The following is a 25917-nucleotide window of genomic DNA, read 5'->3' on the forward strand; positions in this document are numbered from 1 at the left end:
AGGGGAGTCCTGTGGCCTGCCTTAGATTGGTCAGGCTAGATCAGAGGTGGGCAAACTATGGCCCACATCCGGCCCATGGGATCATCCCGCCTGGCCCCTGAGCTCCTGGCCCCTCCCCCACTGTCCCCCCTCCGCTGCAGCCTCAGGGCACCACGCTGCCAGCGCTCTGGCCCACCGCTCCTGTCGGGCAGTGCCGGCGGTGGGGCTGTGAGCTCCTGTGAGAGATCCTGTTGCTCTGAGCAGCATGGTAAGGGGGTGGTGAATGGGGGGGTTGGATAAGAGCTGGGGGTCCCGGGGGCAGTCAGGGGACAGGGAACAGGGGGCAATCGGATGGGATGGGAGTCCCAGGGGGGCTGTCAGGGGGCAGGGGTGTGGATAGGGGTCGGGGCAGTCAGGGGACAGGGAGCGGGGGGGTGGGGTCACGGGAGGCAGTTACGGGCAGGGGTTGTGGGAGGGGGCAGTCAGGGGACAAGGAGCAGGGGGCGTTTGGATAGGGGTGGGAGTCCCGGGGGGGCTGTCAGGGGGTGGTGGTGTGGATAGGGATCGGGGCAGTCAGGGGACAGGGAGCAGGGGGGTTGGATAGGGGTGGGAGTCCCGGGGGGGCTGTCAGGGGGTGGTGGTGTGGATAGGGATCGGGGCAGTCAGGGGACAGGGAGCAGGGGGGTTGGATAGGGGGTGGGGTCACGGCAGGCACTTACTGGCGGGGGTCGTGGGAGAGGGCAGTCAGGGGACAAGGAGCAGGGGGGGTTGGATGGGTTGGGTGTTCTGAGGGGGGCAGTCAGGGGGTCGGAAGTAGGAGGGGGCAGATAGGGGTCTGGGGCAGGGACCAGGCTGTTTGGAGAGGCACAGCCTTCCCTACCCAGCCCTTCATACAGTTTCGCAACCTAATGTGGTCCTCGGGCCAAAAAGTTTGCCCACCCCTGGGCTAGATGATCACAATGGTCCTTTCTGGCCTTATAATCTCTGAGTCTGTGTGTTGTGGGTCAGCCATCAATCCACATGATCAATGGAAATTTGCTCCACTTTTGCCTCCCAGGACACCAATGTCTATAATCTTTGAGGTTCCGGGGAAGAAGCTGCCTGTCACAATTCCTACCTCCTTTCCCTGAAAACAAGAGGTGGCAAGGAAAAGGGATTTAACGCAGAGTGACTGGCCCCTTTAAGGGGAAATGGGCCCAGCCCCACCCATGACTCTCTCCATGTGGGGAGAATGACAGTAGGTCACATGACACAATCTGGCCTTAGTTAGCCTAGCAGTATGGGCAGAAAGGGGCAGTGGCAGATGGCTGCAGAAGTTGCAGAAAGCAAGAAGGCTCTTGCAGGAGACCCTGAGTCTGTAGGGGAGAAAGGGTCTCCAGGTAAGTACAGCTGGGAGTTACCTGTCAAGGCAGAGAAGAGGCCAAGCTCCAGGAAAAGCTCTGGGAGTCAGGGCTCTGGTAAGGATTAAGACCAGCTTTGTTTAAGGAGAGTGTGAAGCCCAGGAGGGCGCAGGAGACTGTTTCTCTTTGTGTTGTACTTGCACTCCCAGTGGGGAAACCCCAGATAGTGCTCCCATGAGAGAGAGAAGAACTGTGAGTTGAGCTCAGGAGGGATGGAGAACCTTTAATTCATGTGTGAGGGTGCTGCCCATGGGAGCCAGCTGAGGTCACTGAAATAGGGTGAACTGCAAACAAAACAGGGCAGACAAACCCCAAAAGCTGGTGGAAATTCCAATACTTAGATTTGCCAAGCCAGCACAAAACAACTTCTGTATTACCTCACTAGTTACTCAGAAGTTGAAATAATGCAATTCCCTTAAAGTACCCAGCCTCAGGCCTCCATCCAGGCACACATGTCAAACATATGATGATAAATTCTGAAAATCTTATTTCATCATATTAAAAAAAGGTTCTCCTGACCCCAAAGGACCAAGCCCCAGACCCAGGTCAAATAATAACTTAGATCTTACCCCAAATACACGCTTACAGTCAATTATTAACTAAACTAAAACTTTTTTAAAAAGGAGAGAGAGTGTTGGTTAAAAGATCAATATCCAGACAGACTTGAATTCAATTCTTGAGGTTCAGATACACAGCAGAGAGGAGCTTATAGTTGCCAAAAGTCCTTTTAGAAATAGCCCATTGGTTATAGTCCAATGTCCATATTCAGGGTGTGACTGGGGATCTCAATCCTCATGGCTTAAGGTTCCCCTTCTTGAAACCCAAAGCAGATCTGAGATCAAGAAGGATCATGTCCCAAGGTTTTTATACATTTCCTGCAGCCTTTTGGCCTGGGAAAACAATAAGCTTAACTTTCCTTCTTCTCAACATCATGGCAATTAGCGCAGGATAATTGATCCATTAAACAGTTCAGATACAGGTTATCACAACCTTCAAAGAGACATAGACAATAATACTCAAGTATTTTCCTAAATGTTAATATTCCTTTTTTGATCTCTGAATCAAAGCTATAGTCATAGACAAGACTTGTTTGCTTACATCACAAGACCTGAGCAAACAGCTACTCTTCTATCTCTAACAATACAGGCTGCATTTCAAAGCTCTATTATTTACATCTCTTCCTAGCCAGTCTCTGAAGTTCCGTGCCACGGGTCAGGTCAGTCTGGGAGTTAATTAACTCTTTCTGGCCCTGTCACCTTTCAATGAGATTATATTATACTCATAACATCACATCATGTTAACTTGAGACTATTGCCACAGGTCAGGTTTATTTTGTATTTTGAGTACCCTGAAAGGGGCTGAACTCTGGGAGTGACCTGGCCAGAGGACTGAGCAATGTGAATTCTTGGGAGAGATGGAAAAGCCTGGTGAGGAGAAACTGAGGCAGAGGCACCTGCAGAGCCATCCCAAGCCATGACAGGTGCTCAGAAGCAGCGACCCCATTACAGGGACACAAGAAAGAAGAAAACCTAAATAGTAGAGCTGGGGGAGGGGTGGTTTTTCCATCCTGCAAATTTTCAAAAGATAAAATGGAGATCCCATCCCAAACTGGGACTGTAGACAGGTGGTGTCCCAGGGCAACCCTTCGTGGTCTGGGGTGGCCCATCAGTTTCCCATTAGCTTCCCAAAAATAATCCACTCACAGCAAGAAGTCTTCAAAGCAGTATTCCTCCTCTCTTGGGGTCTAATATATTCAACCGAGTTCAGCTCCCCAAAGTGAGCCCCTCAGGTCAGGGTTTCCACAATCTGCCTTCTGGGGCTGTGTGGTTCAAATCATCTCCGGCCTGTAATTTCACCCCTTTAGATCAGGGTTCGTGGCCCTCCTCCTAGGGGCTGTGCGCTAGCTGAGTTCTCTTGCTCTCTGGGCTCCCAGCAGCTGAGCTCCTCCTTGACTGAGCTGGGAGCTTCCTGGTGATTCACCTGCCCAGTCTACTAGCAACCAGACAGTGCCCCTATCCTCACTGGGGCTGGATCCAGGCAAGCAAGGGAAATGAGGGATGCCTTGTGTGCCCACGCCCTGGCAACGCAGGGATGAGGAACCTGTAATGCAGTGATGGGGCATGTATTGGGGGAATGTGATGCAGGAAGGTTTCATACTGTTGCACTAAATCTGTCAGAAGTCTGGCCCCTGCTCTCCTGCCCCCAACAGAACGTGTTGCCCATGTTGAACATAGGTGTACAGGCGATGCAGGTGGTGTGCACAGGGAACATCTGTCTATTCCAGCGCATACAGCTGTTCACTGACCACCCAACCGCAGAGTTTCCAGGGCCTGTTCTGGCTGCAGGACGTGGTGCCCTGCAGAACAGTGCAGCCCTGGAGTGGAAATTTGTACTCGTGGAGTTGGTGCTGTAGTGGGCTGTGCACTGGTACTGGAGGTGGAGGTTGTACCCAATGGCCACCAGGTCGATCAACTGCTCCATCAGCAACTGGTCCTGGTCCCTATTCCTCTGGTCATGCTTGAGGAATTGAGCCATTATTCCTTCCTCCTGCTGTGCGTCCCATTCCTCCTTCGCCTTCTGTTACTCCAGCGGGTCATCAGTGCTGTAGAGCATGTTGCTGAACATCTCATCCCTGACCCTCTTCCTTTTCCCTTGCTGACTAAGAGTCCTGTCCCAAAGAGACTAAGGAGGAGGGTTAGTCCAGCAGAGATGGGCCGTCCCTAGCCATTTGGGTGCCCTATGCAGCCCCCCTGTGGTGGGGCTGTGTGAAGCCCCAGGCCTCCCCCTCCCCCTCCACCTCCCACCAGGGTCTTGGAGGCAGGAGCTGTGGGGGGCCACTTTTGGGGGCCCTACAGGCCCAGAGTGGCCTGGGGAATTAGCCGGGAGCAGCCCTCTCTGCTTCCCTCGCCCCAGCTCCAGCCGTGTCACTCAGGGAAAGAGGTTTTGGGAAAGGGATCCTACCCCCCACTCACTGACAGCAGCAGGAAGCAGAGCAGCCCGGCCCCAGCCTGCTCTACTCCGCCAGCTCCCAGCTGCGGCGCTCCGCTTCCCGCCACCGGTGAGAACCAGGGGGCCGTCCTTTCCCCACCAGAGTGACATGGCTGGGGCCGGGGCAAGGGAAGCAGAGCAGGCTGGGCCTGCGTCGCTCCGCTTCCCGCCACTGGTGAGTGTGGGGGGCGATCTTTTTCCTGCACTCACCGGCACAGGGAAGTGGAGAGCCGTGGCTGGGAGCTGGCGGAGTAGAGTGGGCTGGGACCGGGTTGCTCCACTTCCTGCCACTGCTGGTGAGTGTGGGGTTGCTGGGGGAAGAGGCTTGCGGAGAAGAGGTGGAATGGGGGCGGGCCAGGGGCAGAGCAGGGGGAAGGGTAAGAGGCAGGATGGAGGGAGTTGTCTGGGACACCCCCCGGGACTGCCCTGTTCTTTGTAGTGGGCGCAGCCTGCGTGGGGGCTGGTCGAGGGATGGGGCTGGTCGAGGGATGGGGCTGGGGTTGCTCCATATGCAGCACACAGTTGCCTAGGGGCACCATGAAATCTGGAGCAATTTGGTGCCCCAAATTTCATGGTGCCCTAGGCAGCTGCGTATGCCTAGGGGCAGCCCTGGCTTCCAGCTCCCGTAACGTGGTCGGCTCGCTCCGGCCCCTCTTGTTTTGCAGGTGTGTTGGGACACCCTCAGCAGCGCTGCGCAATTCCTGAGGTGGTGCCAGCTCAGTGCCCTCATCCAGCAAAAGGAGCTGTGGCGAAGCTGTGACTGCCAGGTGAGGGAGCCCTCGGGTCATTCACTGTACATCCCTCGCTGGCAGGAGTGGGAGAATCGGTGGATAGGGCACCCCCCATTGCCCGGCTCTGTGACCACACCTGGCCCTGGGTGTAGTCCCTCTGCGTGATCCTCCTGGCACAGGAAGGAGGGGCGAAAGCAGGACACTCCACAGACCTGGAACCCGGCCTGTGGGACGGAAAAGCCTTTCATAACCTTGTGCTCTCTTATTCTGGCTCCTCGGTGGCGCGCTACAAGGGGAGAGCAGAAATCTTCCTGTGTCAGACTATTGCCTTTCTGGAGAACCCGCAGGCTCCAATTAGAGAAGTGGCCATCAGGTTCCTAGGTAAGCACAGAGCAGAGGGCTCCCCTTAGCAGGGGAGCTGGATCCAGTCCCAGGCTCTGCTCAGTCCCTGCCAGCAGCGAGAAGTAACCCCTGGGCTCCTGATTGCCGAATGAAGGCTCAGGGGTGTCAGAAACCCGCAGGAGCAAGCTCACCCCACACTGCCCTGATTGGCTGATGGGCCCCCTCTAATCCCACTGCTCCCCATGCAGTACCCCCACCACCACCCTGCCATGGACTCTTGGTAGTAGAACCTCAAGGCGCTATGCTCTCCTTTGGCAACCAGCCCCACAGCCATCCCTGGGGACTCTCCATTTCTCTGGGGACTCAGGAGCACGTCCTGGTCAGCGAGGGGCGGGGGAAAGGCCCGCTGGTTGGAGGGTGACAGACGCTTTGACACCCTCGCTGGGGATGTGGGGAGGTGACGAGCTGTTGGTGTGTGTGTGTAGAGGGCTCACTGCCTGGCAGCTGGACCAGAGGAGCCAGGACAAGCTGGATGCCATCTGCAGCGGTGAGTGGTAACCGCTTTGAGCACTGAGAGTTAGGGGGACGAATGGCCCAGAGCCGCGGACTGGGTTCAATCTCCGACGCCAGCAATGTGATCGTGGGCGAGAGCCACAAAGGGATGCAAAATGTAGATCCCCCAACCCTTGATCAGCTGCCCCTCACCCTGTCGTGTCTCCTGGTTGGCACGTGCCCAGGCACTTAGCCCTGACCTCAGAGCTGCGGCCTGGCAGATCCCCAAACTGGGCCTGAGCTGCCTGGCCTTCGCAGATGATTGCCCCCCCCCCCGAAACACAGCCAAGGTGGGGTCCTGCCTCCCCCCCTTGCACTCACTAGCCCAGTGTTTGGGGCAGTCACCTCCACGTGGGGCGCCTGGGGTGAAGCCACTGCTCCAAATGAGGCCGAGGTGACGTCCGGTCATCTACCTCCCTGCTGCATGCCCGGACCCCTGGGCCAGGGCAGAGCAGTGTCTCCTCCACATTTGTTGGGGAAAAGGGGGAGGGGGGTGACATATCTCAGGCTCCTCACTCCCAGAGCAGATTCACAGCTGGGCTTCCCAATCGGAGCTAGAGAATGGCTGAGCTCCCTCTTAGAGGGCAGCAGGGCACCTGAAGTTAGGTGTAGCCTAACAATGCCCAAGCCCCCTTTGTGAATCTCCCCCTCTCTGGGCCTAAGTGCCCATCTGTGCATTGGGGGGAAGGGGAAGGGTAAATACAGGCAGGGATGAGGTGCTCAGATACTGCAGGGACGGGGCAGTCCAAGAAATAGTGAGTGAATGGGGTTTGTTGTGACTTCTTGCCTGTGTCTGGAGGCTGCCCCAGCTATGGAGGGCGGAAGGGACGTTTAGTGAGGGTTGCTGGTTGTTCCCGCGAGTCCCCTGCCTCCAGCCTGCTGCCTCCTTGTCGCGGGCCGAGAGGTACAGCGCTGGCTTGGTCTGCCGGGGCTTTCCAGAGTGCTGTGGCTCTGACCTCCATTTCCTTCAGGACAGCAAGTCCTCGGACTGATGCCTGGCTTCGCAGACCATCCTCATCCTGGATACCTTCAAGAACCACCTTCCAGCCCACTCCAGCCTATGGACGTTGTTCCACAGGATGACAGTGATGTGCACTAGGGAGAGCCCGGTCATTGGAGCTGCCCAGCTGCCCTAGCTCTGGTTAAACCCAGCCTCCCTTCTTTGGGGGCTTGGAGAACCAGAGCCTGCCTGGAGCGGGATGGAGCACTTGATGCCAGACCTTGGCTTCTTCCCCATTGGCTGCCTGCCCTCCCCAGCCATGTGAGTAGTTAACTGCTCGATAGCTTTTATCACCATGTACTTTTTGACAGTTTTCTGTGCCCCATGTAGGGTTTATGCCTCCATTCCCGTTTCTGGTCGTGTACGTTTGTGGTGGTGTTGGACATTTTGAAAATTTATTTTGTATCTTTGTGTCTCTGGCCGGGAGAAGGTTGCGTGCTTGTGTTTTGACATATTTAGAGGAAAAGTATGAACGAGTAGAAAGAGAGGCTGTAAGGGGTTCGCAGCTCCCTCCCCATCCATCTGGGTGGGAGACCACTCCACTCGCTACGATACTTCCGGGGTACCTTGGTTCAGGGGAAAATTAGCTCGGTATTAATGGTTCTGGCCTGCAGTCAGGCCGAGCAATGGTAGAGAGTCTGTTTGCCTGGGGCCCTCAATCAGGGCAGGGCTGCAATCGAGAAGGAGCTCTGGCCTACAGGCTGAGCAGCAGGAGGTCCATTTGCCTGGCCCTTGATCAGGGCTGGGCAGCAATCAAGCAGGGGGGTTCTGGCCTACGGTCCGGCAGAGCCGTCGCAGTCTAGGGGAGGTTAGCTCTCTGGTGGGAGAGTCAACACAACTGTCTGGCGTCCTGATTCAGGCGGGTGCCAGACCAATGCAGGCCTCCTGACAACCAGGTGGGGAGGCTGCCTCTCCTGATGGTAGGGTGGTGGGGGTAGGGGAACCCAGGCCTTCCTGCTCCACTGTGTCCCAGCCCAGGGCCCTAACAGCGGCGGAGTGGTCCACCACTGGGGCAGCAGGGAAAATCTGACGGCAACACACTGGCCGGCTTGTTGTCCATAACACGGTTGAACTCTATTCGGCTGCCCTGGGCTCCTTTCTACATGCCCTTTCCGTGTGTACATGGGTTCCAGGGTTGATTGCTTCACTGGGGCAGATGGCTAGTGGCAGCCCCACCAGCTCCTCCGAGTCCCCGGCGTCTGGCAGCTCCGGCAGCCCCTCTGGGTCTCTGTCAGGAGAGCGCTCTCAGTCAGGTCTGGGCTCCCGCCTCGGGGAAGAGACATCCTGCTCATCTGGCAGCTGTCTCCCATCTGAGCTGGAGGGCCGGCCTTGCATAGTTCCGCTTCCTGTCCTGCCCTTCTGCTTCTGGCAGGGCGGCCATGGGTGTCCCGGTTCTGCCCACCAGGGGGTGTTTGTGGCTCCCTCCCAGTCTGTCAGGGCAGGAGACCACGCCCCTGAGCTCTGTACCCTACACCCTCCATCTCTCAGCCCCAGTGCCAGGTGTTAGAGGACGCTGTGCTCTGTATCCTACGCATCTCCCAGTCCTCCTGCCCGGCGTTAGGGGATGCCGTGCTGTGCTGTACATATTCACTCATCTCTCAGCATATCACGGGACTTGGGGGGCACCTGCTGGCAAAGTGGCCTCAATCCCCACCGTACAGGCAGGGGTCATTCAGCCGGCGATAGCCCTTCTCTCGAGCCCTGAGTGCCTGTGTGTCATGGCTGCCTGCAGGAGTTCAGGGCCAGCAACTGCCTAGCGGGAGGGAACAGGGCCTGGCTAGGCAGGGGCTCAAACCCGTGAGTGTCAGTTTGGATCCCCAGCTTGCATAGGGATGTAACACAAGGGGGGATCAACTCCAGCTGGTTCCTCATAAACCTTGCCCCTGAGGCCTCAGTAGAAATGGAGATGTTCACCTGGCAGCACACAGGTGCGAAGGACTTGAGAGGGAGGTGGCAGATGTGCCCTTTTGATGCCCGTGCCCGAGCACACAGGGAGAGCAGGGGCATAGGCCCTGCTCCGTGGTACTGTTGGCAAAAGTCTGTGACTCGCGTGCCCTGGGTGCACACGCCCCTACAGTGGAACGTGTACAGGCACAGCACAGCCTGAAGAAGGCCAGCTCCTGTGTAAGGGAAGTCACCGTTTTTTTTTTGCAAGAGCTGGAAACTGACATTGGATAAGTCAGGAACTCCTGATCAGCACTTTGTCCCTCCAGGAGACCGACCCATCTAGCGCAGAGAACGGGGGGGACACAAAGGCTGAGCTGAAGCTAGATTCATGCTCTCCAGGAGGCTGGGGCACCCGCATGGTCTAGCTGAAGACGGCCTGGGGGTTCCCAGCATTGCCCTCCTGCTGTTTCTCTCTGGGAGCCCTCGCCCTGCATCCTGGCCTGTCTGTTCTCAGGAGGCTGCGTGCTGCCAGGTGCACATCCCCAGCGCGGAGTTCCTGGTTTAATGCCAGGGGACGGCGACTGGGAAGGAAACATACTGCCATGCCAAGACTGCGAACGGGCTGGTGATAATGCCCTGGGGTGCCTGGCATGTCAGTACCCAGCTGGGCCGGGAGCCAAGCGCCCCCTCTAGCCATCTGTCAGGCCCTGAGTCCATCCTGTGCTGGGCTCCAGGCAATCCACAAGCCAGGAACTGGACCCGTGACTCCCAGAGCAGGTATATCAATTTCATAGCAGCAGCTCAGTCTGGTCAACATAACTCCAGGGCCAGGAACTCGCTCCTGTCTGACATTGGCAACAGTCTTAGCCTGCTCCAGCCCTGTGCCTAGTCCTACTCCAGCCCTGGTCTCCCTCCAGCCTTGCTCCACCCACGCCCTGGCCTCCTGAGTCCAGCTCCAACCACTAGATATGACCGCCTCCATCACCTTTGCTGACACCATCCCTTCCATCGGGAATGGCACTGAGGTTGCTGGGGGAAGAGGCATTCTCAGGTTGCCAGGAGCCATTGTTCTATTTACCAGGGCAGTCTGATGCCAGGACAGGCCCCCTGAGCTCTGGAGAGGACTAGAGCTGCATTAGGACACCTGAAGTGCAGCTGCTGGAGAGTCAGCAGAATCACCCAGAGACAGCCACACTTGCCTCCCAGCCCGGGAAGCCCAGAGCATAGACGTCTCTCAGAGCATCTCTGCTGGCAGGAGACACTGGGTGAGAAATGGAGCCCCTCCTGCCCAGGAGACCCCGCGTGGGGGGAATCTGGCTGTGTCTGTACAATGTCTAACACCATGGGGCCCTGATCTGGGACTGAGGCCTCTGGGCACTACAGAAATACAAAGGACAACAGCAGGGCTGGAGGATTTACAGGCTCCATTTTAGGAGGGCTGGTTGGTTTGAGCCAGCAGTGAGTCCCATGTAACACAGAGCTGTGGTAGTGATGGAAGATCTGTTTTGTCTTCCCTACGTCGCACAGTTCACAGCTTAGCACTGACCAGCTGCAAGGATCTTGGCGGGCCCTGGTATGGTTGTGGCAGCAGACTCAATGTTTCAGAAAAGCGAGATCTGTGCAATCGGCAACATAGTTCCATCTGGGCACCAGCCAGCTCCTGTGCCCGGGAGAGCTCCCACAGCTCACACTGAACCAGGGGCGAAGGGGCCAGGAGGTTGGAAGAAAAGGTACCAGCCTGCCTGCGGCTCTCCTGCCTTCTGCTCCTTCCCCTTCACAGTGGTGTCTGAGCAATGTCTGCTGCTCATTAGCCAGTCCCCAGCTCCCCCATCCCGGTGACCTCCCCAACCTGGGACCTGCCATGACCACAATATTCCTGGGAGAAGGGGCCAGGGTAATTTCCCTGGGCAGGAAGAATCCTGAGTGGTTGGATTCAGCCTGTCTGCTGTGCAGTTTGTGAACCAGCAGAAGGAGAGGCGGGAGTGACCCAGGGGAGGCCGTTTGGCCTGCAGGATGGGGTGCTGGCCTGGGAGTCCAGAGACCTAGGTTCTAATCCTGCCTGTACTGCTGACTGACTGGGTGATGTTGAGCACATCCATTCCCTTGTTTCCCTGCTGGCTGCCTTGGCTAGTTAGAGTCTGAGCCCTGCGGCCCAGGGATTGTCTGCAGCACCTGGTGCAACAGGGCCTTGATCTCAGCTGGCATCTGTAGGCGCTGATGGAACAGAAGTAACTGGGCTGGCCCTGATGCTGAACAGGGCAGTCGTCTCTCATCACTCACAAGCAATGCCTTGTCCTGGCTTCTTGCAGGATGCTGAGGAAGTCCCCAAGGGCCCCTCCAAGCCCATCTGAGCCTGGGAGGAGACGAAACTTCCCCGAGGGAAGTAAGCAGAAGAGCCCGCAGCACCAGGAGCTGTGTGTGCCTCAGCCCTTCCGTGCTGGTGAGTGGGTGCTTCCTGTAAAAGTGGCAGGGGCCATGGCCCCGCACTGCGGTGGGGCTTGGCCCCTCTGGGGGTTGGGGTTGCAAGACCAGGGTGTCACTGGGGGGAGAAGACTCCATAGACCTTGTACTACTCTGGGCTGCCACGGGATGGAGAGACAGCAAAACCCAGGCAGAGGGGTAATGGCCCCTCTTGCTGGCAGCAGCTGCAGCCTCTACAGCTGAGGGGGGCATTAGGGGCGGCAGCAGAAGCATCAGGTGGAGACTGACTGAATTGCCCTCCCCGATCTGTCACTCTGCAGGGTCGGAGGATGTTTTCCACCAGTCGAAGGGGATGCTCGGTGCATGGTGGGTTGTTAAGTCTAGGATTGCAGGGCGCCAGAAAGAGCATGAGATGCCCCCTGATGTTGCAGCCCCATCTGCTGGCTCCTTTGCAGGGGGGGTCATGCATGTCGCAGCACAGGGCATTTGGGGGGTGGTTGATGATGGGAGCCCAGGGCCTGACCAGGTTACACCCGGTGGCTCTGGCTGGCTGTCGATGGCAGGAGAGGCAGTCAGAACAAGCAGAACGGGCAGGCCCTGTGTCCCCGTATCCCACGCAGACTGGGCAGCTCTTCCCTCTCCCTCAGTGGGGAGTAGACCGATTCACTGCCAGTTCCTCTGGCCCCTCCAGCAATGGCCTGGAGAGAAGGGACACCACTCATAGCCTGACATCATCCCTCCTTCCAGGTGTGGCTCTCCCCAAATCCCCAGGCTGAGCCTGCATGCTGGGTGGGGAAGTGGGGTGGCAGCTGGGAACCAGGGGTGTGACTGGATCTTTCCTGGTCTGGGCAGCCAAGAGGTGGGGAAGTCAGGGGTCGCTGTGCCAGACCCTGTTGTGCATCGGGGCTGTTACCCTGCTGAGGCGGGAGTGGGGGGCAAGGATTTCCTCTAAGATCTCTATCACCCAGCCTGCAGCTTGGCAGGCCCAGGTATTACCACTGCTCTGTCTTTGATCAGATTCACCATCACCTGCTAATGCCTCCTGCTTTATGGGGCCAGACTTGGAGGAGAAAGAGGCCCTGGACTACATCGACGGCTTTCTCAAGGGCAATGAACAGGTACCGAGAGCTCTCTTCTGATCTGACAGCTAGTGCCCTGTCCACATGCACCATCTGCCTTTCTCCGGATGATACATGGTCTCTAAGGCCTGACGGGATCACTGTGACCTCCTGTATAACACAGGCCAGAGACCTGCCCCCAAATAATTCCTGTTTAAACTAGAGCATCTTAAAAATGTCCCGTCTTGAGTTACAAAAGATCACGCACCATGCCCCTTGCTCAGTTGTTCCAATGGTCTATTACTTTCTCTGTTAAAAACGTACATTTCCAGTTTCAATGTGTCTAGCTTCAATTTCCAGCCCCTTGTGGACTTGTGCACACTGGATTTGGCCAGTCCCCAGTGTGACGGGTTGCCCCCCTTTGAGGTGCCACTTGATGTACTGGGATACCACTGAGCCCATCTCTTCTGTCAGCCTGGGCCCCCTTTACCTTGTCTTGCTGGGCTAGGCTCACAAGCTTCTTCCAGCCATGCACACAGGCAGGGCCACACCCAGCTGCAGAAAGACACAGACACTGAGATGAGCTCTGGGAAGACTCAGCTGAAGGGGCTTGTCCCAGTATTGTGCTGCCCACCTCCTCTGGAGTACAGACCCAAAGGTTTTATGAAATTCACCCCCTCCCTCGATGTGGAGAGAGGTATGAACAACTCTTCGCCCCTCCCCATCGGTTACTAATTGCACGAACTGGGTTGGGGTATAAAGAAGAAATAAGATTATTAACTTCAAGAGGTAGATTTGAAGTGGTTATAAGAGATGGCAAACAGAACAAAGCAGATTACCTAAGTCAATAAACAAACCACACAAACGAAGCTTTACACACTAGATAGATAGGATATACATTTGCAGATTCTCCCCCTGAGTGATAAACAGGTTGGCAGATTCTGAAGGCACAAGCTGCCTTGGCTTCGCAGCTTGGATTTCCTAGGTTTTCTTATGCAGGCTAGGAATCTCTCTCCAGCCTGGGACCATCACTTCTCATAGTTCAATCTTTGTCCCTCAGGTGTTTCCAGGTATCTTATTGCAGGGAGTGTGAGGTTCCTGCCGCCCCACAGATGTCATTGTTCCCCTTTTATCTCCTCTTCCCACATGCTGGAAAACTCTTTTGCTGTGACCTGGGTCCAACAGGTCCCATTGTGTCATGTTATCTCGGAGAGGTTTCTATTGCACACAGTTCCTGGAGTAACCCTGGTGCTTGAGTGCATTTCCTCAATAAGCCAGTGTTTGGCTTTTTTACTGTTGTACCTGAAAGGCTGTTTTGAACCTCGCAATGTGTTTCAGGAACGCATACATAGCTGAAGTTCATAACTTCACATACAACGATAGCACATACAATCCAATGAGACATTAATGTCTCGCAGATCAAGACTTTTAGAATGATGTGTCACAAGACATACCTTGTACCAAACATATCCTAATTACATGACAGTGGCAAATATTGGGGTGTCAGGGTATCATACCTAGATGTTCCTCCCACAGTATCATGCCCCCAGTAAGACTCTCTGACTGCTTAGCCCCCATGTTGCAGTTCCTCTTTGGACACCTACCCCTGAGATCTGCTCTCTCTCTGGTCTAGTTTCATACAGCATTGCCCTGCCCTCCCCAGATAGTCACTCCTGTTGCCAGATGAATGGCCTTCTGGCATTCGGCATATTAAAGCCTGAGCAGCGCTAGGGGGGAGGCTTTCTGACATCTCTCCCACTGGAAGCTCCTTTCCACGCTAACCTTCCTGTTTGTGTCTAATCTCTGCAGGGCATAGGACGAGGCCAAGAAACTTAAGGTCTTTGATTGCTTATCAGCACCTTCAGCAGAGCCATCCTCAGTAGGAGCCCAGAGAGAAACCTGGCTGCTTTTCTCAGCAAAGCCCTCCTTGTGGAGAAGATAAAGGTGAGTAGAACACACACTGGGGCTGTGTTACTTGGCGGGTTTAGTGATTGGCCTGGAGATCTCTGCAGATTTGTCTAACTTCAACTGCCAATCATTGGATCGTCTGTTAGACTGATGAACCCATTATCAAGTATTTGCTCCCCGTGTAGGTGCTTACAGACTGTCATCAAGTCACCCTGTAACCTTCTCTTCATTAAGCTGAACTGATTGAGCTCCTGGAGTCTCTCACTATAAGGGGTGTTTCCCAGTCCTTCAATCACTCTTGTGACTCTTCTCTGACCCCTCTCCAATTTATCAACATTCTCCTTCAATTGTGGGCACCAGACCTGGACACAGGATCCCAGCAGCAGACGCACCAGTGCCAAACACAGAGGGCAAATAACCTCTCTAACAACTGGAGATTGCCCTGTTTATACATTCCAGGATGGCATTAGCCCTTTTGGCCTCAGCGTCGCACTGAGAGCCCATGTGCGGCTGATTACCATGACTGCCAAGTCTTTTCCAGAGTCACCGCTTCCCAGTTTAGAGCCTCCCATGCTGTGAGTGTGGCCTGCATTCCTTATTCCTAAACATAGAACTGTATCGAAACATGTATTGTTCCCTTGCACCCAGCTTCCCAAGTCACCAGGTTGCTCTGTATACGCCAGTCTCCCTGCACAGAGCCCCAACACTGCGCAGTCAGTGCCCACTAGGGAACTAGTGACAAATCTGCTCCATAGATTTGGAAAGTTTTGCTCTCCAGCACTGCAGAAAGCTTTCCAGAGCTTACCTCCCTTCCCTGAACGTGGGACAGCGTGGGCTGGTGACTGGTCCAGTGGGCTGGGGTCAGTTCTGCAGTGAGACCTTGGGCAAGTCACTTCCCCCTCTGTGCCTCAGTTTCTCTCCCATGCCTTGTCTCGTCTAGTTAGCTTGTGAGTTCTCTGGGGCAGGGACTGGCTCTCACTCTGTGTGTGTGCAGCACCTGGCACAAGGTGGAGTCCCTGGGTGCTAATGCTGATGGAGCCTTTGCAGTGCACTGGTGCATGACACTGGGGCACTGACCACAGGCCCTGCACTGTGCTCCCCGGCTGGAGCCCTGCACACCATCAAGTTCACAGTAGGACGACCTGGCTGTCAAGCCCACGTGTTGCAGGCCCTGCACTTTGCTCCCCAGTCGGAGCCTGGCAGGAGCTCGGAGCCCGGCTGGCATTTCCTCACGTTGTCTCTCCAGGAGCTAATTGATCACGAGTCCGTCGACTCCGTGACCGGCGTGGTGCATCAGCAAGTGATGCTCGCCATCATGGAGCTGAGGTACCCGGCCTGCCCTCCTAGCCCCAGCCAGTGCTGTGTGCAGCCAGACACGCCAGCCTCTTGGCATGGCCAGTTCTCCAGGGCGTTCTCCCCTCTGCTCCTCCCCCATCTTCTGATTCCCCCGGGCACGTGGCACCAGGTGATGGCACTGGTGCATGTGCGCTGGCAGAAGTGGGTTGGTGGTGGAGGATCCTTCAGTGCCTGGCGACCTCCAAGTGGCCTTATGAAGATGTGGGGGAGGGAGTGAGGGGGTTGGGATCCTTTGGGACCCCGCAGGTGATGGCTCTGTGGGGAGAGGGGCAGTTGCATGCCGCTGAAGCGGAGCAACCGGAATCGCCGCCAGCTGCGTCACACCGGCAGCTCAGCGACTCCCTGTGGCTGAGAGGCTGGGCAGGCTTAGCCCTGGCACATGGCACTGTCTGTGCCATGGGGGGCTCTCTCTCAGTGCCACTGGCATCCAGCTCTGAGCTTCCCAGAAGCCTGCCCTTTAGGCATCCGCAGGGTGGCATATGCTGCGGGCTGGAGCTCGGCTCTCGCAGTTGGCTCAATAGGTTCCCCAGGAATGGGAAGGGGAGGTGGGGCAGGCGCTGGAGCGGCTCTCCCCACTGGGCACGGGCTTCCTGAGATCGGGGCAGGCAACAGCATTGGCCATGATCCCATCTCTGCTGGGGTCGATGGGGGTGGTGGTGATTTGCGTCAGCAGTGGGCCTAGCTGTTCCTCACTAGCTGCCACCTGCCATGACAGGTGCGGCTGTGTCCTGCAGGGGGCAGCTCGAGTAGTCACCTGGCACCTCATGGCATGTGCTGGGGCCATGCTCTCGCAGTGGGGGTGAAGGGGTTCATGCCGTCTGGGCGGTCCCCACCTTCCTGCCTCCCTGTGCCCTGTCCACCGTGCTGAGAGTAATGGGCAGGGGCAGGTCTTGGATCCCTGCCTGGATTCTGCCCTGCTGAGGGCTGATGCAGCATCTCTCTGCTGGCCTGGACTGTGCAGCCGCAGTGCAGATGGTTGTGGTGGGAGGGTCTCTTGCCCCCAGCGGGGCAGGACTGGCAGACTCCTTTGCACTGTGGCCGCTGGGTTCAGAGGCGCTTTGGTGCCAGTAGATTCTAGTCTCCCGTCCATGTCATTTACGGGATGCTGTTTTACGGCAAAACACAGTGATCTCCACCTCAGCCTGCTGGTATGAGAGAAGGCAGCACCAGCTCCCTCCAGCACCCCCTGGCCTATTCTCATCCTCCACCTCCCAGCTAGAGCCCCCGCAGGTGTTTCCATGTCCTGGGAGCCTGAGGCCAACGTTCGCGCATCAGTCTCGCCTCAGCCCTCCAATCCGCACGTGTCTCTTCTCTTAGCAAAGTGAAGCCACCGCTGTGGGGAATGGAACAATCCAACCTGCTCGCCACCTGCTTCTCCAGCATCTTCTCCCTGCCTCCAGCACAGACCATCTAGGGCGTGGAGGCTGCTCTGAACACCAAGGTAAGCCCCAAACCAGCTGTGAGGAGCCGTCCCAAACCAAGCGGGAATCCTGCCAGTCGCTCGTGTACCTGCCCCCTGGGTTACCTGGCACTGGCATAAGAGTGTAATGATCACAGCTCCTCGGCAGGACTTCAGCTCAGGAACTGCAGCAGCAAAGCACAGGCCCCACGGCCGCAGATAAAGGAGTAACTTCCTCATGGGGTAGCAGTGGTAGGCATTTATCCTTCACATGCACCGGCAATCAGTGGGGAACAGACACTCCCTTCACAAGCGCATTCATCCCCAGTGCGTGCCTGGGGGCACAGGCCTGAGATCGGCTGCTTCAGACCCACACAGGCTAGGGGAACTGAAGCTTGGCTGGAAATCTTCCCTCTCCCTCCAAATGTGGAATCCTTTCGGACTCTTCCAGTGGGTTAGACTGTGTGCAGTGACCTTCCTGGGGACAGCAAAGGCAGGTGGGGTCCTGTTGCCAGGAGGAGTTTGCAGTAGGTCCCCTGCGGGTACAAGTGAGTGGGTGAGCTGGAATACTAGGGGCTGCCGTGACCTGGGGCATGTCACACGCCAGGACATTGATTCCTCGCCTGGCTGGGTAAGTCCACTTGCTCTGGTTTCTCCTCTGCTCTGCACGCAGACTCTGAAAGCCATGGGTGAGATGCGAAAGGCCTTGGTCTGCGAGGATCAGAAGCCCAACCTTGTGGTGCTGCAGAACATCTTGGAGGTCTGGAGGCATGGGGGCAGGAAGGGGACTAGACCTGTAGCTGGGGTGGGGCTTGGGAACCAAGGCTCCATTTAATCCCAAGCATGGGACACCCCTGTGCCTTCTGTTCCTCAGAGTACGTTCTATACAAAGGTTCTTGGGCTGGAGAACCAAGTGCCCCTGCTATATCTGGGAGACGTCTGCATGGAGGGCGGGGGGTGGAGGGGTGCAGGATCTCCCATGATCTCCACTGAGCCCCCATCTGACCCTGGCATTCACGCCCTGCCCTTGGCTGTGTGCAGGGCCTTGCCTCCAGAGCCCATCAACAGCACAGCTGAGCTGCCTGGGGGCGGGGTGGGGTTGCAGAGTGACGGCAAATCTCTTGCAGCCCTTCTCAGCAATCACACTGGGATCCCTGGGCTGTGGCCCTGGAGCATCACTCATGGGCCCACCCACCTGGCCAGAACCCAGAGCTAGATTTCCCCCAACGTTCTAGTTCTGGGGCCACAGGAAGTAGATTCTGTGGGTGGTTTGTGGTCCAAAAAGAAGGAAATGTTCTTGGCAGAGACTTGGTCTCCTCCATCCTGGAACCTGGGAAGAGTGAATCACAGAAGGCCAGGGCTGGAAGGGATCTCAAGAGGTCATCTACTCCACCCCCTGCACTGAGGCAGGGCCAAGCATTCCTAGACCATCCCCGAGGAGTGTTTGTCCAGCCTGTTTTTTAAAACCTCCATGATGAGGAGTCCACCACTTCCCCCACTGATTTAGTTGGGGATTGGTCCTGTTTTGAACGAGGGGTTGGACTACATGACTTCCTGAGGTCCCTTCCAACACTGAGATTCTATGATTCCCTAGGTCACCTGTTCCAGTGCTCAGCCACCCTTAGAGGTTTTTCCTAATATCTAACCTAAATCTCCCTTACTGCAGATTAAGCCCATTACTTTTTGTCCTACCTTCAGGGGACATGGAGAACAATTGGTCACTATCCTCTGTGTAACAGCCCTTAACGTATTTGAAGACTGTTACAGGTGCCCCCTCTGTCCTCTCAAGAGGAAACATGCCCAATTCATTCAACCTTTCTTCATAGGTCATGTTTTCTAAACCACTGATCATTTTTGCTGCTCTCCTCCTGAACTGGCTCCAGTTTGTTCACATCTTTTTTAAAGCGTGGTGCCCAGAATTGGACACAGTGCTCCAAGCTAATACACCTCAGAATGACATTTCCCTTTTTCACAACAGCATCACACTGTTTATTCCTATTCAGTGTGAGACCCATGATAACCCCCGGATCCTTTTCTGCAGTAGTGCCACCTAGCCGGTTATCCCCCACTTTGTTTCTGTGCATTTGATTTTTTTCCTTCCCACGTGCGTTACGTCACATTTGTTTTGACTGAAGTTCATCTTGTTGACTTCAGACCAACTCTCCAATTTAGCAAGCTTATTTTGAATTCTAATCTGTCCTCCAAAGTGCTTGCAACCCCTCCCAGCTTGGTGTCATCCGCAAACTTTAAAAACGTACTCTCCTCTCCGTTAACCAAGTTGTTAATGAAAATATTGACTAGTACTGGATCCGGCACACCCCTGGGGGAGCCCACTTGAGACACCCTCCCAGGTTGCAAGCGAGTCAGTGATAACTCCTCTTTGAGTTATGGTCTTTCAATAAGTTGTGTGCCCACCTTATAGTAATCTCATCTGAATCATCTTGGCTTAGTTTGCTTATGAGAATGTCTGGTGGAACTGTGTCAAAAGCCTTACTGAACTTCACATCCATCATCATATACTGCCTCCCTGCATCCACTAGGCAAGTAACCCTGTCAAAGAAGGAAATTAGATTTGTTTGGTATGGTTTGTTCTGCACAAATCCTGGGCGGCTATTCCTTATCACCCTATTATCTCCTCTAGGTTCTTACTAACTGTTTAATAATTTGTTCAGTATCTTTCTGGGTACCAAAGTTAGGCTGACTGATCTCTAATTCCTTGGGGCTTCCTTTCTGAAGATATTCCCCTTTCTGAAGATAGGTACTGGGTCTGCCCTTTTCCAGTCCTCTGGGACCACAGCCCTCCTAAACGTTCAGACATTACTTAGCCTAGCTACATCTAGGGTGAATATCATGAGACTCTGCCAACTTAAATACATCTAACTGACCTAAATTGTCTTTTACCTGTTCTCTCCCTAGTCTGGCCTGTATTCCTCCCCCCTTGTTGTTAATATTGTGTTAAGCATCTTGTCGCCATTAACCTTTAATGCCTTTTTTGCTTCAGTTTTTGCTAAAAACACCTTGGCTTTGTCTGTGTCATCCATTTTTTGCTCCCGTTCTCTGCTGAGTAGTGGCCCCACACTTTCCTTTGTCTTTCTCTTGCTCCTAATGCATTTATAGAGCTGCTTCTGATTGCCTTTTATGTCCCTTGCCAGATAGAACTCATTTTTGCCTTAGCCTTTCTGATTTTCACCCATGTGCTTGTGCTATTTTTTGGTACGTCTCCTTAGCAATTTGTCCCCATTTGTTTCTCTCAGTTCCTGCTCCCCAGGACCACGTCCAAGCAGGTGCATGGGCAGCTGAGGGCAGTCGTAAGGATCAGCTGGCTGATCAAACTCATCGCTGGGCATCACAAATTCAAGGTGAGCAGCCTTTGACCCTGGCCGCCTCCTAACTGCATTGAGCAGCCTCATGGTGCAGCGCTTCCTGGCAGGGAAAACCCGAGTCTAGAATAGTGACTCAGCAAGATCCTCGGTAGTCGTCCAGTCTAATGGGCACTGATGTCGACGGGTCTGTCCTCTGACTCCAGTGTGCTTTGGGTTGAGTCCCGTAATTCTATCTCCAAGGACTCTCTCCGCTGTTCCCCTAGGACAAAGTCTGCTCCACAGGGTCAGTGCATTTACACAGGCTGGCCCTGAGAGCACCCTCTGAAACCAGGTGTCTGTTCACCCCCTTTCTCAGTTGTCCCCAAGATACTTTGGCATCAGCTCCTGCCAGGCTGCCAGATGAATGCCCCCTGCTCTGGGTGCTCAGGGCCATTTAGCTGCTCCAGCTGCTCCATCCCCCTCTGTGGCAGGGCCTCCCCTCTGGCAGCTGGAAGGGGGCGCTTGGATGACCTGCCCCCAGAGGCTGGGGCAGCGGAACAGAAGGAGGGAGGTGGGAGGGGACAGAGTGAAAGGGATGGGAGAAGCCGAAGGAGCCAGAGCAATGAGGAGTGGGTGTGGGGAGGCTGTGCAGACAGCAAAAGAGGAGCGCAAGGGGCTTGGAGCCATGTGGGGAAGAGCAGGGAGCCAGCGCAGGGCCTGCAGGAGGGGCAAGGGAAGGTCTGGCAGGAGGGGGAGATGAGAGGACAAGGCTGCAGGAGAGAGCCAGCAGGAGAGAGCCAGCAGGCTGGGCACAGTGCAGAAAGTGGGGGCTTTGGGGCGCTTCAGGATGGAGTGAGAGAGGCGGATGCAGAGCAGAGGAGTCCAAGGTGACCCCAAGCTCCTGGGCCTGAGGTCAGTGGAGGGAGGGGGATGGTAGAAGGGGCTGGGATGAGGAGCTTGCCCTTGAGATGGAGACTGGATGTTAGTTCATTCGTTACCAGGGTTCTCACTTGGGGGCAATGTTTGCTGACTTTGCTACCCAGATTTCCCGTCCCTGCTGAGCTTTCCTCAGCCCCTGGTGTTGGGCCCCATGGCTCCTCCTGCTCTCATTGTCCCCAGTCTCTCTACGCTGGGCTCTGCCTCCCCTGGTTCTAACCCATCGCTAGTGCAATGGCAGGGGGACACACTGCACCGGACCTACAGGAACAAGTGACTCCCTTTGCTCCCTCTCTCCATTAGGGAGTGGAGGAGTTCAGAGTCCTGGGCCAGCTGGTGGGGTGTCCCACTCTGTGCTGTGCTGAGCAGGAACAGGAGATCTTCCGATGGGTTGTGGATGGACTTCACCACCTCTACTCCTTCATGCTGTGGCAAAAATATAAGAGCACTGGAGACCCTTGTCCTTTCTAAATACACTGACATGGGGTTTCCAAAGAGAGAAAACATATTAAAGGAACACTTCCGCCTTTACTGCATCCTTTTAAACAGTCTCCATCTAGTAATGAGCCTACACATTTGCTAGGATTTCTTTTGTTCCTAATACACTTAAAAAACCCCCTCCTTATTATCCTTAGTCCTGCAAGCCATGGAGTTTCCCCTAATGTCTTTAGCTTCCCTTATCCATATTCTGCTCTTCATAACTTACGTAAGAATGGACATACTGAGTCAGACCAATGGTTCATCTAGCCCAGTATTGTGTCTTCTGATAGTGGCCAGCGTGCCTCATGCTCCAGAGGGAAAGAACTGAACAGGGAAATTTTGAATGATCCGTCCCCTGTCATCCAGTCCCAGCTTCCGTTAGTTGGAGGTTTAGGGACATGCAGAGTATGGGGTTGCAGGTCCTGATTGTTTTGGCGACATAAACCTTGGTAGCTGTAAATTGTAAAAAAAAAAAAAAAAAATCTATTGAAAAGGGCTTTGTGACTATCTGTTTTTCTGTTCGAAGGTCTCAGTGGCCCTTAAGTGAGCTAAAAGTTTTAAAGGAGCATCTTGGTTTGTTTTCAAGGAGCTGTATGTCTGTTAATAAAAAAAAAAAAAAAAAAGTTTGTGAGAACCTAGCTCTTATGTCTTTGTGTAAAAGAGACCCAATAACAGCAAAAAAACTGAAATGTATGTTGTAGAATCATGGGGGGACGACCCTAAAAATGTGTTTACAATTAAAAAAAAAAAAAAAAAAAAAAAAGAGGGATGGTTCAGAAATGTTTTTGAGTACAATAAAGCTGACCCACCCTGTTGAACTGAATGGTTTTAACCACACCCCCACTGAATAACCAGGGTGACTGACATTACCCACCCTTGTTGCCATCAGGGTTAATCGTATTAGTGATCAGTAATTACATTTGACGGGGGTACACCCAAAGTGAAGGAGGTGCGAGGGTGAGGATGGTGAGCTCTGATTAATATGAAATGAAATAAAACTTCAGGAGTTTGCAGAAACTATTAGACAGTTTAAATATAACCCCAGCAGTTGGTAGAACTCTATTGGACAGTTTAAATATGACCCCAGCAGTTTGTTGAACGCGATTTTGAACGTTCTTCTTTCTAGCAACTTAATGTCATTAAAATAATATATTTACAAAACGAAAAATGGGTCTAACCCAAAACTGAAATGTTTCAAGGGTTCACAAACCTCCACCATACTTTAGAACAAACATTTCCGCTAAAGACAATAACCCTTTAAAAGCTCAGGGTATTTCTAGGGTGCTTACTATGGTTGTGGTACACCCATTTTATTTCAAAAACAACCCCCACACTTTAAGCATGAAAGAAACATGTTTTAAAAACAGACAAGCACCAAGACATTCACTGATATCTGCAAGGGGCTCCACACTTCGGAATGGGTACAGTAACGTTAAGGATTGTTGTGTATGGTGATTTACTGCTTAATACTGTAACAAGGCCCCAAAGAAAAATGTATTTTAACTAAAAGAAAAAAAAAATAGCCAAAAGGAACCCATTTTTACAGACAACTGAATTCCCCCACCCCAGATCACAAAAGGGAATGTTAGGGGAGGGGGGCCTAAAATGGTTTTTAAAAGTTGGTTTTTAAAAGCAGTTTGGTTTATATTCTGCAAAAAAAGTTTGTTTTGTTTTTTCAAATGGGGTTGTTTGTCTTCTTAAAAGAGTTGGCTTTATTGATTAAATTGTTAGTAATTCAGGGGCCTAAGCTAGACATAAGTGTGGGTGTTTAAAAGAGTATTTTGTTGCAAACTGTCGGTTTGGTGTTTTAAACTGTTGGGGTGCGTGTGTGTGTCTGTGAGTTTGTGCAAAACATAGGTGTGGTTTTAAAAAAATATATTATAGGGCTGCAAACTATTGGTTTGGTGCGTTTCAAACTAACAGGTGTTTCTGGGAAAAATGTGTTTTAAAATGGATTTTAAAAGTTGGTTTTCAAGCAGTTTGGTTTTTATTTTGCAAAATGTGATGTTTTTAAAAATGTTTCTGGGGTTGTTTATTTTTTTAAAGTGGTAGAAATAAACTCAATCTGTGTTTGTTGTACAGCCTAAAATGGATTATTTTGTTTTAAAGCTATGATTTTTTAAAAAGAAAAACACCCTAATGTGTATTTTATTTTTTAAGTTTACAAGACCGTTTCATCATAATGTTTTTTGCTCCACAGTACGATCAGAACACGAGAGATCCTCAGGCCAGAGGGTAAACAAGCTCAAAAGAAAAAAGGGAAGAGACAGCTGAAAAGGAAAATTCACCAGCCTCAACGGCTGATGGATGGATGAAGCCCAGTAAATATATTTTGCTTTTTGGTTTGGTTATTTGATGAGGTTGTGTATTTTAAGTAAATACATAGGTGTGGGTGAGAAAGATGGTAAAATGTAAGCATCCTGGTCTGAAAGCCAAGCTGTTACCTGTCTCCTGTTTCAAGTTTTACTATGCTTTTTGGCCACTTGAAAAAGAGGGTTCACCCCGCCAAAGCTCCCAGCTTCCCCGGCGGTGTAATATCTGTTCTTTAACAGAGCCGTCTGCGTAGACATGACATGACTGTTACTGTTACTAGGACCAAAGTCTGCTCCGCAAGGTCAGTGCATTTACACAGGATCGCCCTGAGAGCAGCCTCTGAACCCAGGTTTTTGTTCACCCCCTTTGTCAGTCACCCCCCAGGATGCTTTGGCATCAGCTCCTGCCAGGCTGCAAGATGAACGCCCCCTGCTCTGGGTGCTCAGGGCCATTTAGCTGCTCCAGCTGCTCCATCCCCCCCGGGAGCTGGAGGGGGGCACTTGGACGATGTGCCCCCAGAGGCTGGGGCAGGAGATAGGCCATGAGTTATATTGGCCCGTGGTGCTCCTGCTCCTTGAATCATCATGAGGGTGGGCCCGGCTCCACCAATGTTTGGGCCCCATGCTCTGGGGGCCCCGCACCATGGCTTGGCAACGTGGGGCCCTCTCACCTTGGGGGCGGCTCCCCCCCTCCCCCCCCAGTTCCCCGCGTGCTGTGGAGAGTCTGGGCCCAGGCAGGGCAGCTCCGCATGTTGCCTCCGTCCCCGCCCAGCGCTGACCCTGCTCCCAGCCCATTGGCCGGGATCCACGGCCAATGGGAGCTGTGGGGGGGCGGCGCCAGAGCTGCCTGGCCACGCTTCCACACCAGGCCAGGGGAGAGAGGTGCAGCAGAGGGAGCAGCAGGAGTCTGTCACTGTCAGACAGCGATGGGCACCCTGGGGCTGGCATTAAATGCAAAGTACAGAGGGGGCTTCCTGGGGGGACTATAGCAAGCTCCCACAGAGCAGACCCAGGCTGCAGCTGGCTCCGTCCATCAATCCCTGTGCCACACAGAGACCCACACAACCCTGTGCGCCCCCGCAAAGACCCCCACCGGCCCCTGTGCACCCATCACCTCTCTCTGGACAACCCCCTCTTTGTGCGTCCAGAGACAGCTCCTCTCCCCACCATCCCGCTCCCTACAATCTCCCCCTTTGCCTCCCCCCTCCCTCCCAAGCCCATTGGCCGGGAGGCTCCCAACCTATTGGCCACCATGGCTAATGGGAGCTGCACCTGATGCAGGGTGCCTGCTTGCAGATGCAGACCTGCCTGGCTGGGCCTCCACAACAAGGGAGGGAGAGCCACAGGTGAGCAAGCCCTGGTGGTCGTCATCATCATCACAGGCCCAGCAATTCTCTGGGTATTTAATTTCACTTAGGCAAGTAATTCAGTCTACTCTTCCTCTCCAGACAGTTTGTGGCTTTTCCTGGGAGAAAACTTACAATTTCTTTGCAAAGAAGTCCATTGATAGTTTTTCACTTGAGAAGTATATTTTCTGGTTGTTCATAAGCTCATTTATTTTGTTAACTCAGTTTCATAGGCAATTTTAAAAGTCACTTGAATTGTACCTGTTTTTTTCCATTGGTACAAAACCACATGGAAGATGTGCAGATTTTTATTTCTGTGGGCCAAACCACCCTGTGTAGAAATGTAAATGTCGAAGCTAGAAAAGAAGGGGAAGGGTCCCTTCAGGAAACGGTTTTCAGGTCATTCATTCTTCTGGGCATTCCATTCTATTGTTCCCTCCTATGGTGATAGAGATCAGTGTTTCCACCCACAGGGGAGATGCAGAAGACTGGGTCAACCCTGCAGCAATTCTGCATCTAT

At 53.9% G+C, this 25917-nt stretch overlaps 1 protein-coding gene and 2 long non-coding RNA genes across 3 annotated transcripts in view; all 3 read left to right on the top strand.

Moving 5' to 3' along the window:
• The window catches only part of LOC102941373 (scavenger receptor cysteine-rich type 1 protein M130), a 1272625-nt gene that overhangs the window by 526852 nt on the left and 719856 nt on the right, over window positions 1-25917 (top strand). The gene's annotated exons all lie outside the window — the stretch shown is intronic.
• LOC122461471 lies at window positions 1303-6038 on the top strand. Its single transcript, XR_006283389.1, has 3 exons — window positions 1303-1436; window positions 5033-5134; window positions 5926-6038. It is a non-coding gene; the product is annotated as an uncharacterized LOC122461471 (long non-coding RNA).
• On the top strand, window positions 11186-24126 carry LOC122461419. Its single transcript, XR_006283298.1, has 5 exons — window positions 11186-11319; window positions 12318-12418; window positions 14175-14302; window positions 16940-17063; window positions 23940-24126. It is a non-coding gene; the product is annotated as an uncharacterized LOC122461419 (long non-coding RNA).

Source organism: Chelonia mydas, chromosome 1, assembly GCF_015237465.2.
Source record: "Chelonia mydas isolate rCheMyd1 chromosome 1, rCheMyd1.pri.v2, whole genome shotgun sequence".
Classification (NCBI taxonomy): Eukaryota; Metazoa; Chordata; order Testudines; family Cheloniidae; genus Chelonia; species Chelonia mydas.